General features: G+C 44.7%; 1 protein-coding gene and 1 pseudogene across 1 annotated transcript in view; one reads left to right on the forward strand and one right to left on the reverse strand.

Moving 5' to 3' along the window:
- Positions 1–17,097, reverse strand: part of AGBL1 (ATP/GTP binding protein like 1) — a 350,762-nt gene that overhangs the window by 125,189 nt on the left and 208,476 nt on the right. The window lies entirely within an intron of this gene.
- On the forward strand, positions 6,228–6,346 carry LOC118611844 (annotated as a pseudogene).

Here is a 17,097-nt window from a genome sequence, read left to right on the forward strand (position 1 = left end):
GTTAATCCGTCTAAGGGGTGAGACATTTATCGTGCACTGGATCGGCACCTGCAGCTCCGGTCCTGGGGATGAAACGTGGCAGAGACCATCGATCTCCATGACTCCTGGCAGGAGCTGATCATAATAATAATTGATAACCGCTTGAGTTCTCTCACTCCCTTCCACTGGTGTCCCAGAATATTTTACTAACGCAAATTCATTAAGCCCCAAAGCACACCCGGGCATTCAGGAAGTGCTTGAAGGTTAGCTCTGTTATTATTCTACATTCATATTGCATCTTTCATCCAAGGAGCTCAAAAAGATTATAAACATATTACCAGAGCAGGTCAACGCATCACCGTCACGGGTCAGAAATTCATCTCTTTCTCCTTCGCACGGGGGTTCCTAAGCTGTAGAAGACTGGTAAGGCTGAAAACGCAGCGGCCTCTGGAGCTCAGGTTTAGAACTTTTTCTATGCTCCTTTTTTTATTAAATATTTAACCTCTCTAGAAGCAAACACAACTTTCCCTCTCTCACTCCACCCCCAACTATATTAAATGAGTCCTTCAAGTTTAAAGCAGTGAAGTCTTCAAGCTGAAACCGTCTGAGACATTGGATGGAGATTTCAGTAGAGTGGACGAAGGAATAAAGTTCCATCTAGTTCTAAGATAACGGTTTGGCAGAATTTGCAGAAAATAATGTGCAAAAAAAGGTAACCTTGCTGGGCATTTCCTGCCTGTGTCATTCCAGGCCCACTGTGCCCGGGGCCTCAGAGAGGTGAGTTAATAGGAGAATCAAGAATCCTGCTCGTGAAGGTCCACACATCCCGTGAAGGGCGGGAATGAGAGCAGGGGATCGGGATGTAACCGATGCGCGTTTCGCTCTCCACGCTACACAGCAGCCCCCGACACCCCCTCATCCACAGGGGGTGTGTTCCGAGCCCCCAAGGATGCTTGAAATCACGGGGAGCACTGAACCCTCCTCAACTCAACGTGGCAGCCGCGTCCTCATCGGAAGACATGACAATTCCAGTAATCGACGTATTTTTCAGCCCAAACCTATTCCTGAATCTGTGTAACCATCGCTTACTTGCAGCAAATGGCTTGGGGCCCCTCGTTTCGGGGGGAAAGGGGTCCCTTGCTGAAGTCCGCACACAGGCCCAGTGCTTTCCGGCCCGAAGCGCTGCTGTCCGTTCAAACGCGGCCTCTGTTCTCGTCTCTCGCCCAGAAACGCAAAGCCTTTTGCTGAGCACTTGCCACTCATTGTGACTCTTATATTTTGGGGAGCAACAGAAAGAACTAGCGTAAATTTCTTTCCCCTTCTTCACAATTTTAGAGCTGTAAGGACCATTCTCTTATCTATAAATCTATAGATCTCAGCAACCTCAGTTTCCAATTTCTTTCTTTCTTTGAGAACTTTCACGTTTTCATTTAAAGGGAACACTTAACGACTCTTCTTTGGTAGATCTGAATGGGCAGCATCGCTATTCTTGTGCTTTGGGGCCATTATTAAGTGTGACTCGAACACAAGCCCTGTGATGCTGACAGTCCAGCTGATCACCGCGATGGCCGCTAAGTGAGTGATGGGCAGGGAGCGTGTAAGGCACGGGGACGCCAGACAAGGGAGGATTCATGCCCCAGATGGGATGGAGCGGGATGGCGGGAGGCTTCGTCGCACGCTCAGAATGGAACGCCATTTAAAACTTATGAACTGCTTATTTCTGGAATTTCCTATGGACTCTTTTCGGACCGCAGTTGACCACAGGTAACTGGAACTGCAGAAACCACAACTACAGACGAGAAGGGACAACTGGACCTTACGAACTGTGTGACCTTGGACGAGGTACGTGACCTTACCCATCTCTGACGTCCTTATCCTTACACTGGGGTTTAAAATACCCACCTGAACTGTTAGAGACATTCAATGAAAGGTTAGAGAAACAGCTAGCACACAACGGTTACTCAGTAAATGGCGGTTATCATTCTTGTCACAAAGCCATCAAGAAGTCCTCTATGTCAAAGGGCCAAGAGAGGAGAGTGACTTTTTTCTTTGATTCTCTGTCCTCCATCTGCTATGTTCAAGTTCCATTTTACTGAAACATTTTACTCTTTTTTTTTCCTTCCTTTTTTTTTTTTTTTTTTTTCATAAAACTGCCTCCCTTTGGACTGATACATCCTACACTTTGAAAATCATCACCAGCATTTAATGACAAGAAAACAAACGAACACACAAAAATACTTTTGCCAGGAGATTAAGTTTGAAAGCTCTCAGTTTGTTGGTCAAAGCTCTTCACATTCTTTCTAGGTTTCCGCCAGACTAGACAGCTCGCCATTACCTAAATATTCCTAGCCTTAGTAATCCTTCTTATGACATCCAGAACAGACATTCAGGACATGGAGACTCTTGCACACTTCAAGCACAAATGCAAGTTGGGACAATTCTTCAAGCTCAACTTGGCACAACTCACTAAAGGCAAGAAAAACCAGCAAGTCCCTTATGAAAATTAATCCTGAGGTAATAATCAATGATATGAGCAAAGGCTGGCAACCATGGTGTTCCTGGAAGTAGGTAAAATTCCAACAACAGCATAGTGACCAAATAAAGTATTTTCCATTCCTACAAGAAAATACTGACTATAGTCATTACAAATGATGTCTCAGAAGAATAGTTTTGATATGAGGAAACTGAACAGATTAATACAAAGTGTGTAAGCCCTGAAAAAAGGAAGTTTTCACCTGGATGACCCTAGGATGACCCCATGAGGTGGCCTCACTGTGCCCACTACATTCGATCTCTTTTTGATGCCCTTCAAGGCAGTGCAGGTGGCCCTTCCTTGGGCTCCTAGAACAAGTTCCCAGGGTACAAATCTATCTTTGTGCACATAGGAAATTTGGGTGAAACCTAAAAGCCACCCAATCAGGGAACAGTCTTCTCTAGAAAGGACTTCATAAAACCATACTTTAAAGTAATATTCCATATCACGTGGGGAAAAACTCAATGAAATGTTAAAATAGGATCCATTATTCATATTTTCATAAAAGTACAACTACTTATAAAATGGGTGGAAGGAAATCCATTAAAATGTTAACTGATTAATCCCTTGGTGTTGGGATAATGTGTTATTTTTATTTTATTATTTTTGCCCGTCTATATTTTCTAAATGTTCTCCAATTAGCATTTTCTCCAATTATAATATCTATAATGAGATAAAAGTAAAATTAACAAACACGTACTGTAGTAGCTGGTCTCTTTTCATTTAAAGTAAAATTATTGGATGCTAAGAAGTGCATCTACTTACCACAACGCCCCCCACAGGCTGGAGCACAGAAGGAAGTCAGTATGCACTTACTGAACAAATCACGAAGTACGTACGGGAAGAATGAATGAGCGAATCTATCAATGAGCCGACCAAACAGGGAGTATTTTTGCTGAAGGCCATAGAAGCTAATATCTTAATCAGGTCTTTTCACCACCCAAGCCCATGAAATCTGCCACTCTGCCTCCCCAAAATACATCCTAGCTATCTGTATTCATTTCCTATTGCTGCCAGAATAAATGACCACCGTTGTGGTGACTTAAAACAACGGAATGTATTCTCTCACAGTCCTTGAGGCGAACAAGCCTGAAATCAAGGCGTGGGTGAGCCGTGCGCCTTCTGGAGGCTGCGGGAGACCCCAGTGCCTCACCGCTCCCGGCTTCTCGTGACTCTGAGCCTTCATTCCACCCGCTATGGCTGCACCCCCAAGTTTCTGCCTCTGTCTTCGTGTCTGTACATCTTCTCCTCGTCCATTTCTTATAGGGGCTTTTGCCATTGGATTTAGGGTCCCCTCAGATAATCCAGGATGATCTCCTCTTGAGGTCATAAATTTAGTTATATCTGCAAAGACCCTCTTTCGAAAACGCAGTCAATGATAAATTCTTAGGGTTAAGACATACACATATCCTTTCGGGGGTCCGCCATTCAACATGTTATATCACCCTGGAAATGACCCCCGCTTCCTCCATATTCTACTCTGGTGCATGTCTTCCTTTTAAAATAGAAGCAACAGGACACCCTGAAGAGGGAGGGAGTCTACACAGAGAAGCCACCACCGCGGTGACCCTCTCTCTTCACCCAGTATTGGAAAGATGATATGAAAATATCGACCACCGTCCACTCTGCCTTCCCCCACTTCACGTGGATTCCAGGAGGGGCGAGGACTGACAGCTCATCTCTCCTCGTCCCTCCATGCCCCTCCATCCCTTACACACGACACATATGTTAGGACCGTGAGCCCCGAATTAGCAGCTAAGGAACTGACAAACCCTGCCCATTATTCCTCCGTGACGAAGGGAACGGCCGTAAATGTCAGTACTGCGGCCGGGAAGACAGAAGCGCAGGAGCCTCGTCAGTGGGAGATTCAGATCCCGTGAGAATGGAAGCCCCTCGCCTGCAGGGCCCGCAGGGGCTGGTGACGAGACCACAGAGGACTCTTCGCCCGACTCAGGCAGCGAAAGGGGAATGATGAGCAAACCTGCAGCGATGCCCATTCACAGACATCTTCAAACCCCTCTGTGGGGCACATGACCTGCGCCCGGAATTAACCTGAGCCAGAGTGACAGAGCCAGGGGCCAGGTGTGCAGATGCTGGCGGCGGAGTCTGAGAAGCCGCACCCTCAGCTTCGCCGTGCCGCTCGCGCTCTGGAGGGGACTCGGCAATTTGAGCTCCGGCACGCCAACATTCTTTTGCAGTAAACAGAGTTTCTAAATTTCCACTCTGAAAGCCAGATCTTGCAAGCTTTGTGTAAAGGTCCAACTTGAGACCAGTTAGAAACAGGTGGCGAGGGCCCCGAGTGCCTTGTCTAATGCTTTCTTCCTACACAGCACTGAAGACACTCGCGTGCAGTTCTTACCGAAGGCTCGGTGAAAAGCGGCCAAGTGTTTGTATGTGGCAAGTTCCCTGCCTGTTCTTCCTGATCGCTTATCGTGCCCCAGACACACTGCACTCAACACAACACATGGTTATCTCACTGAACCCACACAACAACCCACCGGAAGCAGCTCATAATGGTCAGAAACCTAGAAAATGGTAGAATTTGAACCCAGATCTGTCTGGCCCCTAAGAGTATATTCTCACCTTCTACATGACACTGTCCTTTGAAATAGATGCTTGCAATTGGCGTCAGCATTATCTACTGCTTGACTGATGGAGCCACTCGAAAGTTTGCAGGCAATTGGCTAAAGGGAAGAAGTACCACACAGCAAAGACATCATATGCCCAGAGTAAGGCAGGGAGGGACGGCATGAGATTTTAGGCAATGGAGGCTGTGACAGTTAGATCACTGTGACACAACTGTCACCATGAACACAGGAAAAATAAGCAAACACAGCGCAGGAACTAAACAAGAGTGTGCCCATGGGAATTTCGGCAATAAAGAGAGATGACAATTCTTACGAAGGGGAAGAGAAAGAAAAAAATGAGGCACTCAAGAGAAAAAGAAGACTTTGGAAGGATAAATGCAAGCACATTGGGGGGGGGTGTTTTATATATGTTACATATATTTTATGTGTTTTGTATATACATATACATGAATGGTAATGATATGTACATATTAATTTAGAAAATCATATGGCACTTATATTTTTTTTAAATAGTGTTTTCAACATGTATCTATTGGTGTGATACTCCTGTGAAAACTTAAATAAAAAAATCTGTGAGGATTAATGACATCCTAAAACAAATCTGCATGGTACGTGTGCTCCAGGGAGACACATGCTATATAAATACCAGCTATTCCAGCATGTTCCTCTCAGATGGAGGCTCAGGAAGCATGGCGGTGAGGCATGGAAGGGGTTCACTGCAAATTCTTCTCTCCTAGAAAAGCGTTAAGGTAGCAATATGCTACTGTGGCTGACTCCTTTAAAGATGGCTCGGAGGTCTCTATCATTGAAACGGTTTGTTATAAAACTGGTTCCACTCTCCCGTGGACCAGTACAGGGGCTGCGGGACTTCTGGAATACTGGGTGTCCACCGGGGGCATATGAGAGGTACATGGAGCCTTTGAAGACAGTGGTCTGACTTTCGAGCTCTTTCCTCTGCCTTCTGCAGAAGCAGACAGCTTTTGTCTCCAATTCATGCGTAAGTCTTGATTCTAAATTCTTCCCTTGTTTTTGAAATTCTCTAGGGTTTCAAACATGTAGTGAATCACTATACACTGTAAGTTGGTTCCAATATAAGGGCTGTTTCCTGAGGAAAGAAGTAAAATTAGGTCTGTGGCCATGCTACCCTGACCAAGCCCGATCTCTTCTGATCCAGGAAGCTAAGCAGGGTTGGGCCCAGTTAGTACTCTGTTGGGAGACCACCTAGGAAGACCAGGTGCTGTAGGCATAAAAAGTAAAAAATAATAATAATAATAAATAAGGGATTGTAAGCTGACAAGTTTCTTGCAACCTGTGAGGTCAACCAAGGGTTGCCTTGCCCAAAGAAAAATAAAAAGTAAAATTATGTTATAGAATCAAGGCTCAAAGTGGGCCAAATTTCTTAGGATTACAAGTTTATGTTTCCACATTTTTCTTTTCACTCTAATCGGGCATAAGAATGAGGATTGGGAAACTTATTTTTCATGTTTGATGTAAACACACTGATTGAAGATTATATTGCCATATGGTTTTAGGTAAGCGGGCACTGTGTGGAGTAAGCAGATCTTGGGGACAAATGAGCACTCACACTGCCTATGACTTGTGTCTCCTTTATGCACTTGAGTGACTGCTCCTTGGCCAAAATGAAATGAGCCAGATGAAAATCCGAGGAACAAGAAGAAAAGTGCAATTATTAGTCATCTTCCCAAATTGGCAGCAAGCTCCAAAAATGTGAACCTTCTTTAAAAATAACAGAAGGCCGGTCCTCTTTGAGGCGGGCATTAGAGAGGGTACCTATTATACTGGCATGAATATTGCACACATGGAGGCTAAGAAGGCAAAAGCTACATGCCAGAATAAACAAACACAAGCCAGACACAAGCAGAAAATTCCAATTTTCTAAGGGCAAACTATAATTCATGCACAAGCGGACTGAGGGACTGAGTAGTTCACCTAAGGATACGTATGAGGCTTTACTAAGCTTTTAAGGCAGGAGAAGGTGACAATGGTTATGTTTATGACCAGCTACCCCTGCGATGCATAATTAATGCATAAAAGCTTTGACTGAGCAGTCCAGTGGGATCTTGATATGTCTACTTGCCTCCTCTGCAGACCAGCTGCAATTTCCCATCTATTTTCTTATCAGCCTCATTTTCCTAAATAAAATAAAAAAAAACCTAACTTACTTATGCTAGCCTACTATAAACCAAAAATTTTCCCCATACTGTGCAACCTAGGATCATCGACCTGCAATGGGCACTTCCTGGTGTCCTTGGGTGAGCTAAATAACCTCCGTTATTTATAACTGCATATTGCTCATATACAATTACTGAAAACTGATGCAAATGAATAGCTCAGTGTCTGGCACATAAATGCAAATTATTATAATATAGTATAATACATGTTATATATGACATCAATTACAATATTGTTTCACATGATAAATTTAATTACAATTACTTTTTTTTTTTTTAATTTTGTAGTCCACTTCTTGAAGTTTTAAGTTGTCAAAGAAACCCATCCTCCCAAATGTTGGGGATAACTGGCTCGACTGTCACATAACTTTGGATTATGAATGAATCATAATGATGCTTCTCAGCCTCGTCATTGGGTTTATTATCGTCATTTACGGTGGCGCTATGTGGGGCAGTCGATTTGCCTCCCAACAAGGAATGCGAGACGACTGTGCCCCCATTAGTCTCGCATTCTCACCATTTTCCACCAGTGCATCCTTTACATGGGAAGACTCACGTGACAGAAGGCGCCCATGCTGGCAGGAGGAAAGGACCCTACGCGAGAGAACGTGACGCACTGCCTTGTCCCAGGCCCACGGAAGTCTCGGAGGAGTTAGGAGAACTGATGGCTGTAGTACATGCTTCTAACGTTATCCTTCCCTCTTCCGGCGGAGAATTAACCTTTATTTTGAACTTTTCAAAAGCAGACACGTTTACATAATCTGTTAACAGGCCTTAAGCCGCCCACACTGCATAATCCTGCACAATATGACGACTAGGCAGGGGTGACCTGCAAGTGTGCCCCAGAAAGCTTTTGATCTTGTGTGGTTTCAAGAGGGGCCTGAAATCTTCCTCATCTGAGGTGTGACGTTCGAAGCATGATAGGGACACGTAATCCATAGACATGAGAACTCTCATTGTATTTTCTAGACTCTAGAATCCTCCTGGATGAGTTAAGTCAGAACTTTGTAACAATCCATTTTATTGGATATACCTTGGATCTCTCGACCTCTTCAAAAAGCAAAGACTTTGGCTGTTAAAACTGCTCCCAGTGGGACTTTAAGGGGCTGCTACAAACCTATTGAGTACCCCTCCCCTTCACCTTATAGAGCAAAAGAATTTAGCTAACTAAAGCAAAATTATAGATAGAAAGCCCTCTGTGCCTGCCTGCTAAAGATCAGTTTGTTGAGATCTAATAGACCAAATGCTTATTCTGGTTTTCAGCCTTTGAGGAAGGAGTCATTTTTTTCATGGAAAAAAAATAATGATATTTACTTATTTAGGTAAAACATAAATTTAAAAATATAATAGAGATAGAGCTCTAGAAAGATATATCATTCTGTCCCTTTGTTCAGAAGATGTGTTACAGGCTCTATGATGAAAGGAACTGTGTCCATTTAGTTTACTAACTAAATAGAATACAGTGTGTGTGCTCTCTCTTTTTATTTCTCTCTACATATTTTAAGTGAGTCAATAATGAAAAGCTAAAAAGTGTATCAGTCTGTAGAGCACAGGAAGTCCTTTTTGAGAAGTTAAAATGTTAGCTATACCGCCTTAGTCAACAGTCACAGAGGTTATAAAAATTGAACATAAAATCATTATGGATATGCTCTGCTTTATAAAACCCATCGGGTAGAACTGACCTACATTACAAAAAAATTCAGCGATTCCTTTCTTAAATTGAAGCACCCAAACTATTGCTCTAGAGGCATGCTTAGTGACAGTTTCCTTGTTGAAACATCCTGGTCAAGCTGTGACTTTGCCTAGACTCTTCTGAACCTATTAACATCTGGGAATCTTGTGATGAATGTGAGACCCAGCCTGTGGACGTGGATGCCCATCTGAAGAATGAACCACGCAGGTGCTTTGAGAGCTGTCCTCTGAAGACCTCGTTGGTGGTCAGAGGTCCTTCTCAGCTTCTCGGGAAGGCACCATCACCTACTGTGCCCAGCACAGGGTGGTCTTTGAGAAGAATGTGAATAAACTGCTAGAGATGAATCTTTTCACCATTCAGTTGAAGAATCAAAATTGGGCCATCCCTTGCTAGATTTGGCTAACAGAAGAAAGCATGGAAAACCATTGTGAACAGAATAGGCAGGATGGCTTCCTCAAGGAATTAGCTTGTGTGTGTATGTGTGTGTGTGTGCGCGCACGCACGCGTGTGCGCATTTCAATTTAAGATGACATTATACAGATAAATGTGATGTGAATTACCGATGTTAAATTTACCTAACTCAGGCTGGCATTCATAAACATCACACCAAGCCAATGTTCTGTTTGTCTGTTGGTTGGCTGGTTGTTTTTAATCTAGAGCAGCAGTTTCCATCCTGAATAAGAAAAAGGCCAAAATTTCAGCTGATGTGCAGAAAACTGCATAACTTGCAGTCTGTTAATCTGTGCAATCGACATGAATGACGATGGTGTGAGAGTATCAATGAATGAACATTATTTGTCAGATATGATTCAAGAAAAATTGCTAAGAACTATTGTTCTGGAGATGGATGGATAGATGGATGGATGGATGGATGGATGGACGGACGGACAGATGAATGGATGGACCAGAGTGTACAAGGTAATGATTATGAGATACTTAAATACAGGCTATCTGGATTCAGATTCTGACTCTGCCACTTATGGCCTCTGCAACTAGAAAATCTACATGAGCCCCAGTTTTCTTAGCTGTTAAGTGGAGATGATGGAGATGATGATGCTGCTACTGATGCTAATGATGGAGGAAGAGGAGAAGGAGGAGGAGGAGGAGGAGGAGGCCGCAGCCGAGGCGGCGGCGGTGGTGGTTGGGTACCAGTCTCATAGAGTTCTGTGAGAACTGAGTGTTTACATACACCTACACCACTTGAAACAGTGTGTGGTATGTTGTCAGCCCTCATTATGATGACAGATAAAAAGAAAGCCAAATTCTGCAATTAACTGTATTACTTATGTCTTGTATTTCTACAAAACTTTAGCATTTACAGAGATTGTGCACACAGTTTAAATTACTTGATCATCGACACAGACATACGGCTTAGTTTTACAGAAGAGCAACCGATTAGGAAGCAGTATGCCTTGTCTTAAATCAATTTTTAATTTAATGGAAAACCTAATGATAGAAATCTGGACTTGAAACCAGCCTTTGCCAATTATTAGCTCAGGGATTTTGTAAAAGTCACTTAAGCTCCCTGACCTCAGTTTCCTTATCTGTAAAATGATAATAAAGAGAGGACACATTTATAACATTGCTAGAAGATTTACCCTGTTATTCAATAAATATTTACGATGTGCCTCTTATGCACCAAGCACTAGTCTAAGGACTTGAGACATCGAGACAAATCACTACAAATGACAAGCATTTCAAGCAATCGATACATGTTCATCATTTTCCTTGCGTTTATCATTAGTTGCTATTCCTGAGATCTCAAAAGGGAGAGGCTCACAGAACCAGATCTTGAATTCAGAACTTATTTTTTTTTTGTTCAATACTAATTATTAAATGGAATGTTCTAAAACTGTCCTAACGAGTCAGTAGTTTGGGGGAGGTGAGACTTTTATTCTGACAGAGGGGTTGGCCAATAAAGGATGTGGGTGAAAACAGAGATTAAACATGAGTTCATTTTGTTTTCATTTGACTTTAAATCAACGCTATCGAGGTTCAATTTGCACACAGTCAAATGTGCCTATTTGAAGGGTTCGCTTCGACGCGTTCTCGCAGACGTGTATGTCCATGAAGTCACCGCCACAATCAAAACCAGGAGCCCCTGCATCGCATTGGGAGGTCCCTCGTCGCCCTTTGCCGTCGGTGGCCCCCCTCTGTCCCAGGTAACCGTCATTCTACTTCCTTTTACTTTACATTAGCTGTGCCTGTTCAATGATTTTATAAAATGGCATCACACAAGCAATAGTCTTTTTGTGACCGGCTCCCCTTCACTAAGCAAACGTTTTTGAGGTTCATTCATGTCATAGCATGTATCAGCATTGTTCCTTTTTATTGCTGAATAGGATTCCATGGCATGATTTGTTTATCCATTCCTCTGCTGATAAACATTTGGGTTGTTTCTAGTTTTTGGGTGATTATGAGTAGAGCTACCATGATCAACCATGTGGACATATGTTTTCATTTCTCTTGGGCAAATACCTAGGAGTGGGAATTACTGAACCGTATGATAATTATATTTTTAATTTGAAGAAATTTCAAAAAAGTTTTTCAATGCGGTGGCTGTACCTTATTACACTCCCGCTGGCAGTGTAGGAGAGTCCCAACTGCTTTATATTCTAGCCACCACTTGGGTTCACTTTTCATGGGCAGAATTCTCAGTGACAAGGCTGAAGAAATCTCCACGTGGACAGGCACAAGACTCTCAAAAGCCTTCACAAAACTTTCACTGTGTAAACCCGAAAGGGAACTCGTCTAAGGCTTTCCTCATGGACTCGGAAATCACAAAGGATCTGCAGTGCTCAGTTTAAAAAAGCAAGAAAAAAGATGCATAGACAGGTGGGAGAAATTCAGGACAATAAGACAAAGTGAAAGTAGCAGATTATCCTAAAAAAGGCGAGTTGCATCTATCAGATACCAACATAAATGGAAACAGAAGCTCCAGAAAGTTTTAAAAAACTGTCTATCCACAAAACCAATAAGATGTTTAAAAAATACTAGGCAAAAGCCTTGTTCCAATGGGTTAGACTGGGAAGGATTTCGTTACTGTCACCAAGCTTTGCTCAGACGTCTCGGGCCCAGATGTAGCCGCCGAGGCCTCTTCATTAGCTTGCTACTAAAAATGTAAACACCGAAATCAGTTATTTTAGGGTCAGGCAATGGAAAAGAGTCTAATAAAATAAATTGGCCAGCTTCCTACGGATGAGAAAACTCTAAAACCTGACGGCTTTTTGCTGGTAATTGCAGTAGTAAATTCAGGCAATCCTGGAAAAAATGTCAGGCTGCTTTCTGGGATAAAATGCCTCTCTCAAGCTCCCGAAATGTTATTACGAGGAGTAAGGGACTGCTGTCGGGGGAAGCGCTCACGCCTTTTCCTCTTCGCTCTCGACCTCCTCCACAAAGCGATGCCAGACATGATGTATTTTGCGTTATTAATGCCTTGTGCCTGTATTGGATTTGAAGACTCAGGAACATGCATCTATATTTAATCTAGGTGTCGGTCTGTCTACGTGGTGAGGGGAATGTGGGTGGCCGCTGGGAATAGCTCCCTATCTTCGAGAATACTGAACACAGCCATCCTGCACGATTTGTGGCCCCTTAGATCTTTCCATCTCTTTAGCACTTAGTCACTCATTTAACGGATTGAAATTGGGAGCTAGGCGCTGTTCTAGAAGCTGGAGATAGAACGGAGGACAAGACGAAGTCCCTAGCTTCCTGGAATTACCACACAGAGAGGGAAGACACAGAAGAAACACAGCGCTGGACCTGCATCATGTCAGACGGTGCCCCGTGCTGCAGAAGCGATGAGGAAGGGTGAGGTCGTGTGGGGTGGCGCTGCACGCTATCGGTTGGTCAGGGAAGGCCTCTCACAAGGCGACATGTGAGCAGAGAGGTGGGCGGAGCAAGCGGGGCAGATATCAGGGGGCAGAGCGACCGAGCGGAGGAAACGGCCAGCACAAAGGGGATGGGTCTGGGACGAGCTTGGGTGTCCCCAAAAGAGCAAGGAGGCCAGCGTGGCAGAAGCAGCGCGGGCGGGTCCGGGACAGTGTGGGAAGAACGAGGACGGAAAGGTGGCAGGGGTCACATGACACAGACTGCTTTCCTTCTCAGTAAGTACTCCGGTGGCCGCCGTGAGTTAGATGGAGCTGCTGAACGATTTACTTACTGAGTATCATCTACCTGCGCCCGACTTTCGTCTGTGCACTAGGATGCGACAGAGGGTAAACCAGATACTTTTAAAGCAGGACAGGTGAGGTTCGCAGCATCCCTAACTGCTAAGTGTGCCCCAGGTCTCGGAGGCAGAGACCCAGAAGGCCCAATTCTGCCACGAAAACATTCCTGGTGTAGCTGGGAAGGGTGAATGGGTATTTAAGTGACAGCGTCATAAGAGGATGCACGGTACATTCTGGGGTCACAAATAAAAGGCACCTCCCACTCACCCGGCAAGGCCAAGGAAAGCCTCCCTGAGGCAGCTGTGCGGGCGGCAGCGGTCCATCCGGGACAGAGATGGTGGGGAGGCCTCCCTTCCTGGCTTACAGACGGCAGCCTTCTCACTGTGTCCTCGCAGGGCAGAGAGGAAGCTCAGATGCCTCCTCCTCATGGGGCACTAACCCCGTCGTGGGGGCCCCACCTTCATGACCTCATCTAAACTTAAGTAGCTCCAAAGACCCCTAACCCCAAATACCATCACAGTGGGGCTTGAAACTTCGACTAATGAGTTAGGGGGTGGGGAGCACACATTCTGTCCATAACAGCAAATATTCTCCACGTTTTCATAGAAGAAGAAACTGGACCTGTTGGCCCAGAACATGCAGAGCCAGGATCCAATCCCAGGTCTTCCTGGTTCCCTAGCATAGGCTTCTCAAGGGCACAACCCTGTTCCACCAGGTAAAGATATCACACCTCACTTCTAAGGCAGCCACTACAGTTTGCCTTAGATTTCTCCATAATTACATTTGTCTCCTGACCTTTTCTTTGCTTGGATGAAAACATGCCATTGATTTTTCAAAAGAAGGTTTGCCTAGAGCTTACAGAACAGCGTCTGGCACCTCGTTGTGATCACCGTGATTGTTATTTTTGTTATTATTACTAGGATGCCAATGACTAACTTGCCTCTATTTTCTGAATCCATTTCTTTCTTGTATCCCAGAATTTACTCATGTTTTATCACTGATCCTCATAGCTTCCTTCGCTGTACGTTCTCTTTGCTCAGCTTTCCATCTATTCCCAAACTTTAAATTTGTCAAAACTGCAAACGCGGCCTCTGTAACCTCGGCTTTCCCTTCAGGCTCCTCCCCCTGTACCTGCCGCATGTATCTGCCACAAACATCTCCCCACAAATGACTTCCCAGCCCATTAAATTCTAACGATTTGAAACGGAAGGTATTCTGTTCCTCCAAAAAATCCACTTCTCTTAATTTTTGTGTGTGCTTGGAAGTTAAATCTTAAACAGTCCCCTAGTTAGGTTAAAAATGTCAAAATCACATCTGACTCTCTCCTTTTGTTTCCCGCAACCAATCCATTGATAAATACAATTGATAAATATGATTGATCCCTGGGTTATAAGGGTGTCTGCCTCCCACACCACTGGAAATCTGCATATAGCTTTGACTCCCCCAAAACTTAACTACTAATAACCTACCGTTGAGCAGAAGGCATACCGATGTCTTAAACGGTTGATTAACGCATATTTTGTGTATGTATTATATACTGAATTCTTATAATAAAGTAAGCTAGAAAAAAGAAACTGTTATAAAGACTATCATACAAAAGAGATCAATGCGTTTACAGCATGTATTTTAAAAAATCGGTACGTAAGTGGCTCTGCCCAGTTCAAAACTGTGTTGTTCAAGGGTCAGCTGTGTCCTTGTGTCTGTGTGGCCTCCCCACCAACCTGACGGCCCCGCGTTTGGTAAGAGACTGAAGAGAGGTTAGCCCAGACATCCGACGGGTCTTCCTCCCTTCTGATTCACGTGTCCCTGACACAGCACAGACACAACTGCCACGTTTGCATCCCCGGGCAGCCCAGACCATCATGGGCCCAAATCCACGGTGCCATCCACACACCGAAGTTCACAGCAGCTCTATTCACAGCGGCCAGGACATGGACGCAACCAACGTGCCCTACGGCAGATGACTGGACAAAGCAGATGTGGCACAAGTGTACCAGGGAACATGACTCAGCCATAAGGAGAGATGAAACGCTGCCATTTGTGACAACGTGGATGGACCTCGAGATAACCATGCTGAGTGAGATCAGCCAGACAGAAAAAGTTGAAGATCACATGGTATCACTTACAAGTGGGATATAAACCTAAAGGCAACAAATGAACAGGACGAACAGAGACTGAGGGACATGGACAGTGGACTAGTGGTTACCAGAGGGTACGAGGGAGGGGAGGTAAACGGGGTAAGGGGGTCAAATGTGCGGTGGCAGAAAGAAATCTAACTTTCGGAGGGGAACACACAGTGTAAATATATACATACTTTACTGTTAAAGTGTACAGCTGAAACTTATTGGATTTTGTTAACCAATGTTGCCATTAAAAAATAGTTAATTAAAAAAAAAAAATCCACAGTGCTGCCCCTTAACCGCCAAAGGGTGGGAGGGTGGGCCTTTCGGTTCAGCGATTCATACGAGTAATTAACTGGTCCCCCCCCCCGCACTGCTCCCTGCTCGGGGCTTGGCCCCCCGTGACGGCGGCTTGTGCGCCTTCACCGTGGTGCTGCCTGCCGAAGCTGAGGCCAGCGCTGCCTCACCTCGTCTGTGCTCGTGGAAGTCACGCGGGGAAGGGTCGTCTCAGGGAGGAGACGGCGGCCTTTTAGCGAGCAGCGATGCCGGCGCGTCTCTTGGGAGCCGAGAGAAACGGGTTTCCGCAGCCTCGGTCTTCTGTCTCGCGGAGAGCTCTCCCCACTCTAACGTCCTTTCCTGCGTTGGTTGTGCTGTTCGTTTGGCATTTCCATGCCGTCTTACGTTATCGGCTTTATTTACTTACTTATTTATTTATTTTTAGGGCTATGTCCCTCTCTTCCCTCGTTTAGCTTTTGAAAGGTAAGAACTGGGCTTCATAACTCTTGCTGTTCCAGGCGTGTTCTTAAATGGCACTGGGCCCTGGCAGGTACTCGGTAAGAATTACCAGAAGCAAGCGCAAGGCTGATGCGAATTTTGGGTCCCCTACGTATTTGGAAGGAGTTTAGAGCAGGGCTTCCTAAATTTGGCAACCTCTATCAGGTGGCACACTTTGGGTTTTGAGTGATTCAAAACCCAGCTCAGATTGGCTTTAAACGCTTTGGCCGGTGTTACTGAAATGCCTAGACTTAAGTTTCAAATCGGACAAGCCCGATCAAGAAGCTTGGTCAATGCATCTCATTTCTCTCTGCCTCTTCACTCTACTTTCCATGCTGTCACCTTCCTCTGCAAGTTGCACCCGGCAGCCGCCCCACAGCTCGAGGCTTGGCCTGGCTAGAGTAAACAAAATGTTCACTGCAATCCCAGGGCTCAAATCTCCACCCACTGCCTTCAGAGGAAAAGAGTCCCCTGTGGAAGCTCGAGGGCTTAGGCTTCCTCTCTCCCATTGGCCTGGATGGTGTAAGGGAGGGTATAGTTCACAAAACACCTGCAAGATGGAGAGGCGGCTCGGGTAAGTCCACAGAGGGAATCCTGGGTACCGTGGGCTGCAGAAGGGTAAAACTAATGTATAGATTGCAACCAAGTCATCCACTGCACTGATCCTCAGAATCAGCCCGCTGGATGAACTTTTAAAAATTCAAATTTATGGACTGGATCTCAACACTTCCAAATCGGAATCGTGTTATAGAATCTAGGATTTAAAAAAAAAAAAAACCCTCCCAGATGAGCCCAGGTGAGGGGATCAAAGCATCTCACGTCTGTTTGTGACTTTTTTAAAAACCATTACTCCACAGCAAAGTAATCCAGATATATATTAAAAAGAGATAAAATAATACTTAGAAAGAAATATGAGCACCAAGGAAAGTAACTCTGCAAATATGAAAGTGTGATTATTTTCAATAAGCATTTCTGCCTCCAATCTCATCTAAAACAAAAGCACATGGGCTCCTGGGATGTGTGGTCCTGACCTATCAGACTCACTCACA

The sequence above is a fragment of the Rousettus aegyptiacus genome, unplaced genomic scaffold (assembly GCF_014176215.1).
Source record: "Rousettus aegyptiacus isolate mRouAeg1 unplaced genomic scaffold, mRouAeg1.p scaffold_m13_p_14, whole genome shotgun sequence".
Classification (NCBI taxonomy): domain Eukaryota; kingdom Metazoa; phylum Chordata; class Mammalia; order Chiroptera; family Pteropodidae; genus Rousettus; species Rousettus aegyptiacus.